Genomic DNA, 7782 nt, shown 5'->3' with positions numbered 1-7782 from the left:
CACGAGCTTTGCGCGACGCAGTCTTCGCCGCCCAATGTTTCCAACGACGGTATTGGTCTTTGCGCAACTGTTTCCCCTTCGTCGCCCAAGCATTTATTCTTAGTAGTGTGTATTTAAAAACATGACACACAGATCAATGGGTTGAATTCCCACAAAAAAAAAAAAAAAAACAAAAACAAAAACAAAAACAAAACAAAACAAAACAAAACCTTTAAGTCACTAGAAAATTGATCAAAACAAACTCATGAATTGATTTCATTCATGTATGAGTCACATTTGATTTCTTATCAAGCCACAGACTGTGACAAGGACCACGATAATTGAATGATCCACATGAGGTTCCGACACCAAAGTGAACACATCATCTCGTAATACTACTACTGAGCTCGGCTACTTTCTCTTTGCCTCTGCTACAATTCTTCCATTGCTATTTGTAATTCTGAAAGATATTGATTTGCCATTCAAACCCTAAAACCTGTAGCAATTGTTATCACATGCCATTGTTACTTTGTATGAGGACTCCTTATTTCCCAAATTGATCTACAACTTTTTCTTACCCGAACAATGGCTTATTGGCACCAATATTGTTAATTTTTGTAGCCCTCCCATTTTGGGAAACTACAAATATTGTTGGCTTTGCCGTGCTTGTTGCGTAGTTATCTATGTGATAAACGACTTTGTCATTTTCATCAAGCGCATTGCATCTGATTCCTTGCTTACAAATGATTTCATCCATATAGTAAATGTTTCATTCTTTGGTGTCATATATGTTAGAATATGAGTATCATTGTGAGTGCTAGAAACCGGCTATAATGTTTCAAATTGGTATGGAAAAGTTTTGTTGAAGAGTTCAGGTTGTCCTAATCAGTTTGGGATTGAAACTTTAATTAAACCTTGATACTTAGCACTCATAGTTGGATTCGAATTGTGTTTGTTTCCTACGTTGATTTCAATACAAATAGTGACCTCTGCTCTCACAAAACATATACTCAATACTGACTAAGACCTATTGTTAGATTGAGTACTTTTGGTTTTGTAAGAGAGGAGAAGGTGCACCATTTAGAAATCTGTTTTGGCTTTTTCTTCTACTGCTTCAACGGGGACCAAACTCTTCTTTGAACTGGAGAGTGCCGCACCGCACGATTTGGAATATGAGGGAAAAGCTTTTTTTACTTGCTCTTTTATATTTGGTAGCAACTTTAGTTTTGATCAGAATACTTGTTTAAATTTGTGGTTCATGAGCTTGATCTCTTAAGTTATGGTTTTGATAAGTTTAGATAAGGATAAGGATACAGACGCTAGTTATGTTAATGAAATCATTTGAGATATGTATCACTAATTGATCCCTTACGTAATGGTTTGAATTGCCCATATGCATATTTACTGATTATTAGTGAGACCTATAGTAATTGATCATGGTGATGGTTACTTACTGCACATATGGATGATTTCTATTTTGAACTTGTAGGTGTGTATCCAGACTTACAAATATGTATATAACGCTTATTTGAATGAATTTATCATGTGATATTTTGCATGTAAAGGGGTTTGGACCATGGCAGCAGCCCTTTGGGCTTTGCTGCGCCTACATGGACACTAGGCTTTAGCCTGATCAGGGTTACCATGGGCCTGCATCCTTTCCAAGCCCAAAACCAACAACTTTTGAGTTGCTGGGCTTTTTCCTAAGTCCCTAGCCCAAACCTGAAAAATGCCAGAGCTTGCTAGGTCCACCTCATGCCCCAGGCCCATTTGCAGCAATCCCACGATGCTTGTTGGGCTTCGCCACCCCTTGGCCTACTTGCTCGCAGCTTTTGCTGCTAGGCTTGACTTGTCCTGACCCAAAAACTTGAAACCCAACCTCGGCTAGGCTTCCCTGCACCAAACTACAGGCCAGCACACCCTTGGCCTGCACCTGTGTCTTGTTTTTGGCCCAAACCAGCAACTTTTGCTACTGGGCTCACCCATACCACATGGCCGAGAGGCCCGCAGCCCTCTACGAAGCCCAATGGCCTGCAGCCGAGTTACAAGGCCTGTCTCCGCATCGTTACCATCCCACTTTTGGCTAGGCCGTGTTCTTTTTCGACCCAATGCCAATTTTTAAAGTTCTCGTGTTATAAATCATGCCTAAATATTTGTTTTTGGGGAACTTTGGTTTACGCTAATTAATTCTAATTTATTTATCACTTTGTTTATCACTAACCGAAGCTAATATGACCTGTCTGTCATTATTTTGCTTCCACGATCAACCTTGTTTGGTCACGATCTATTGAATTAATTAAAAATGACATGCTGTCCATGGTAATCCTGGTTACGTGCTCGACGAGGCTGGGCTACAGGCCAGCACGGTGCTCAGCGGTTATGCCAGCAGCGTTGAGCCTCGGGCATGTCGCATTAAATTCCCATAATTTTTTTTTCGACATCTCTAAGGTTTAAAAACCCTAATATATATATATATATATATATATATATATATCTGAAGGAAAATATAAACATAGGGGGTTCCTGCATCATGGAGAATGTTTTCATATTTTGTGGACGTTTCAAATATCTTACTTTATTTTAAGCATACCTGATTAGCAGAAAATAAATAAAAGCCTTTGACTTTTTGTAGAAGAAAACCTCCTCCTATGATCCTTCAGTTCCTTAATTTCTGGCAAGAGCGTGGTGATAATGTGTTGTAGACCTATTTGACTTAACTATATTTAGGACTAGAGAGGGAGAAAGGCTGGCAGCAAGAGAGAGAATAGAGTGATTTAATTGTGAGGAGTGTGTTATATCACCCCATTGTGCCTTTATTTATAGTAGCAAGATATGTTAAATTCTTAGCCTTATAGGATATTAACTACTAAAAGGAATATTCCAATATATCCTGAGATACACTAGAATTTACATAATCACATTCCTATTCTAAATATGACTGCAACAAGAATATCAATTTTTGCTTTGACAAATTTTTTTTTTTGGTCTATTTTTTTGCGCTGAATGTTAAGAGAGAAAGATGAACATATCGGTGATTAGATAATTTAAAAGGGAATTGTTTTTGGCATTCCAAAAATCTTATTTTGCACTCCAAACTTTCTATAATTAGTAAAAAAACTACACTTGTGAGGAGTGTAGAATGAGATTTTTGGAGTGTTAATAATAGTTCCCATTTAAAAATTGATACCAAAGAAAAGAATTGATACATAAGAAAAGTCAACCAAATTTTTATAAATTTTGAGGCACACTTACCATTTTTTATACAACGGTATATTAAAAGGTGAGAAAATAAATTAACAGTGAACTCGATTTTTTGAGATTCGATTTTAGGACTTGTCATTAACAAGTAATTATAATATCATTAAATCGTAGTACTAAGTGACAAACACATTTAAAGTTCAACAAATTAGTTATACCAAAAACATCAAACCAAATTATTATTACTATTGGGGGCGGCAAAATTCGAAATTGTCACATTATATAGTTATCTTTGTGTTAAAAAATAAAATCAAAATCATGATCAGCCCAATTAAGGTCTGAATTTTCTAGAATTTCAAACCTGACTCCTTTTTTTGGGTTTTTAAACCTGACTCCTTTTTAATTTTTTTTTTTATCAATGACTCATTTTTATTTTTTTAAAATATATTATTATTAAGTGGTTCGTAACTATTATAATAATTTAGGGCAGACGGAGTTTCGAACCTGGGATTCATGGGCTTAAACCTAATCCCCTTCACTAAAATATTAGACCACATGCAAATCTTGACTACTTATTTTTGCTGCCTAGTAGAACTAGAACTTTACGGCCGACTTAGGAACACTCTCGTCCTTGAGTTCTAAAACCTAAAGATAAGGTTATGCAAATCGCTATGAAGTTCTAGGCCTTATGCAACATGTTCGGCAGCCTCGACTATATACTGATGAAAACATAAGTTTGCCAAATCGGTATCAAACTGAATGGGCAAAGATACTCAATAAAGATAAGTGTCTCAATCGTAAAAGTGGTTTGGCCATCTGTGTGTCAAAATCAGGATGTGACCTGAAAGTAACCAATCATAGAACACCTCACTTGGCAGAGAAGATTGATGAAGTGGCCTCTTTCGTGAAAGAATCAAAGGTTTTTCCTTGTTGAGACTTGAGATAAATAGCCAGTCACAAAAGAAAGAATTCTCGTCTATCCAGTCGATCGGGACTCCTTAAGCAAGCAGACTCTATAGCTCCAGCCTCATTTGTCAAGTCGTCACCTTTACTGGTTCTTCTAGAAAACCCCGTTTATCTAGTTGGTTGTCATCCATTGGCTACCAAGCAAAACCCGTCCACCCAGTCGGAATTTGTGTTGATGGTTAGAAAGTCAAATTCATAGAAGGGTGTGAAAGGTTTCCCGTATAATGTTGATTTGTGTATTGTCAGTTAAAGGTCCTCTTCATGTTGCCAATGTTTATGTATTTGTAGTGTTCACTTCACAAATCATGATCCAACCGAAACTTTCTCACCACCAAATCTCGTCACACTTCAACTCAAACTAGGATTCTGAACCTAGACTATTAATGCATTCCGTTCAAATCTCATCCAAAACCAATCCCAATCCTTATAGAGACTTGACCGTTCACGCCAAGTACTCCAACCACTAATCTAAATACCAATTATTATCCTTGAAAAAATCTTTGCTCGACCAGGACTTAGCTACCTCCACCACAGTGGTCACTAGGCCGACATCCACAATTTTCTCCTTTTTGGGCCGACTCCTAACAACTCAGCCTAACCCAGGATTTGAGGCCCTAACAGAAATATATAGGGGTTTGCTATCTACACACCATTTTTTACTTCTCACACAACTTTTTAATTTTCAACTGTCGGATCGAATTAATTAAAGAATATCAAATGATAGAAATTAATAAGGGGTTTGTGAATCACACCCCCAACATATTTAAGTTAAATCATCGATCATTCGACTACAATGGGTTAAACTGATTTCAACAAAAAAGAAAGGAAAAGAAAAAACCCTAGCCAGGCTAAGAAAAACTCAGCTGATTCTTTGTCTCTATACCCACTATTTGCTACAAGTATGCATGTTTATGTATATTTGATACATCCAAAACTCTGAATCATATCTGGCGTCGTATCATGCCATAAACAGTGACAAGGGCCATGACAAAGGAGTGATCGACATGAGGCTCCACTGCCAATGTGAATACATCATCTCCCAATACTACTCCTGAACTTGACTGCTTTCTCTTTGCCTCTGCTACAGCTCTTCTATTGCTATCCATAATTCTGAAAGCTGTTGATTTACCATTGAAACCCTCTAACCTGTAGCAATTGCTATCAGATCTCATGGTAACTTTATAAGAACACTCTTTATTTCCAAGAATTGATCTATAACTTTTTCTCATTCGAAACAATGGCTTGCTGGCACAGATACCATTGCTTTTGTAGCCCTTCCAACTTGGAAAACCACACATTTTCTTCTCACATAAGGTAAATATAGAAGCTTGCCGTGGAGATCCATGAGATAGACTTCACTGCTGTGTTTGCTGTCGTAGTTATTGACGCGATAAACGATCTCGCCATTTTCATCAAACGCAGTGCATCCGCTTCCTTGAATTACAAGAGATTTCATCCATATGGTGAGTGTTTCTCTCTTTGAAGTCAAATACTTATTATTAGGAGTACTAGTAGAGCTGGAAGAAGCATCACCAGTACTGTTGAATGTTAAAAGAGGATGAACCTTGGCCATTTGGGAGAGAGAGATAAGAGAGGCCTTTATTTTAGTTTGTGGAAGAGAATACTTGGTGTGTGAGACCACTTCAATCAAACTAATGATTTATACTCCCTTCAAATGAGAAGAAACCCTTATTATATAAATGGTCCAGTATTTTCATCTAACTAAGAACTCCACATTTAATGTGTGCACGTAATTCGATAAAATAATGTATGAGATATGTGCATATAAATTGTATAAATATTTGATTTAAAATATAAAATATACTCTTATCACATTTTTTATACCACATTTGTATCACCTTTCTAATAGAGATGAAACTCATGTGTGTTGATAGGCCCTAGAGGTGGTAAGAGTAGCATTATTCTTTAAATTATGGATTCTATTAAGAGTATCAATCCCACATTATAGAAAGAAGAGACCTTACCTGAAGTAAAGTAGTCATTTTACTAATTAATTTTATGATAGAACCCAACTTTCTTCAATTTCTTTTTATCAAAACAATTTAGATGAGTAACAAACTTAAAAACAATTTCTTTTTAATCAAGAAGTTCTTTGACTGTATATGCTGATAAGTGATGGGACATAATTATTGAAGGAGGTTTGGCATTATTTGGATGGTGGTGATGGCACATAACATGGCTAGCTAGCTACCAAGGACTTGCCGTTTTCTACATATATTATTATGATTTCCAAATTAATTATAGGTTATGATTTGTTATTATTCGAGTTCTTTATTTCTAGTTACTATTTGATCATAATTTTTTATCATTGAATATGAGTATTTTTCTAAAAGAAACAATAGCTTCATTAAAAAAACGAAGAACCAGCACAAAAGACCTCTAACGGAAGAGGGGTCGAGCCCAAACATTCCTCTAACAAAAGGTCGGCAATGAGGTCCCGTGGATACTCAAGCCAAGTAAAACAATTATCACAGCTCAGAGCAAACAGTGCTAGACGGTGGGCGATGCCATTCGCTTGCCGGCGTATGTGGGTAGAATATCTTCCAGTAATCGTGGACAGCAAGAATTTGGAGTTTTCTAGCAGAGGTCTAACAAAAGACGTATTGCGAGAGCCAGCCGAAAGTGCTGTTGCAATCTGAAAGGAGTCACTTTCCAAAGTTACATTTTGTAAACCCCTAGATGACGCCAGAACCAAGCCACTCACGAACAGCTATAGCTTCAATTTGGAGCGGAGAGTAAATATTCATCATACCATCTGGCAAAGGCAGCTACAAATTTTCCGTTGGAGTGTATTTTTAAAATGCCACGCGGTCATCTCGTTGTAGAGGATATTTTTAAAATGTCAGATTGTGTGGCTTTGCCTGCGAATGTGCGAATTACGCACATTACGAATCTTATATATACTTATATAAGCACAATAAGAAACAAAAGAGATTATTCTAATTTGTAGAAAATCCAGAGAGACGGGTTGAGGGCCCCATTTTTAATAACACTGATATTATATCCAACTTGGTAATTACCACATGCCCAATCTGTCAGGTGTGGGGTTTTATCACAAAATGCATTGGTACTAGTTGAAGTGGGATAATCATATTTAAACTCTTCTTTCTTTCTTTATTTCCCTCACACAATGTGGGATACTCAACATGTCCCTACACGTGAGACCCAATTAGTGGGTCACACGTGAGAGATCCACGCATCGGCAACCGCGTGGAGCCAAGTCGGGACTCACCCAACACGCAGAGCAAGACCCACCCAATCACATCACAGTACATGGTCGTCTCTTAGCTTTGATACCATGTAGAATCTTCAGAGAGACAAGTCAAGGGCCTATTTCCAACAACACAAATATTGTCCCTAACCCGGTAATTATCACCTACCCAACCCGTCGGACAGAAGCAGAGAAGAAGTATTTGAAGAATTATGGCATCAGGGCAATCGATCGGAGGTGACAACCAATCGTTTGGAAACGGACAAAGAAATCCTCTGACGTTTCATGTTTTGTTTTTTGTGTCCTATATGGGTTGGGTTTCATGTTATTGGTTGGATTCTTTGCTTGGTGGAGAAGTTTTGATAATTTACTCATTTTATTAGGATAAATATTTGATTTCCTTGCCT

At 37.3% G+C, this 7782-nt stretch overlaps 2 pseudogenes; both read right to left on the bottom strand.

Annotated features, from left to right (window-relative positions):
- Positions 1-270: 270 nt before the first annotated feature.
- On the bottom strand, positions 271-765 carry LOC137710346 (protein LURP-one-related 3-like; annotated as a pseudogene).
- Positions 766-4911: 4146 nt separating this feature from the next.
- Positions 4912-5790, bottom strand: LOC137709734 (protein LURP-one-related 3-like; annotated as a pseudogene).
- Between the last annotated feature and the right edge of the window lie 1992 nt (positions 5791-7782).

The sequence above is a fragment of the Pyrus communis genome, chromosome 12, assembly GCF_963583255.1.
Source record: "Pyrus communis chromosome 12, drPyrComm1.1, whole genome shotgun sequence".
NCBI classification, from domain to species: Eukaryota; Viridiplantae; Streptophyta; class Magnoliopsida; order Rosales; family Rosaceae; genus Pyrus; species Pyrus communis.
Note: the sequence above shows the minus strand (reverse complement) of the source record. Positions and strands in the feature narration are given on the sequence as shown.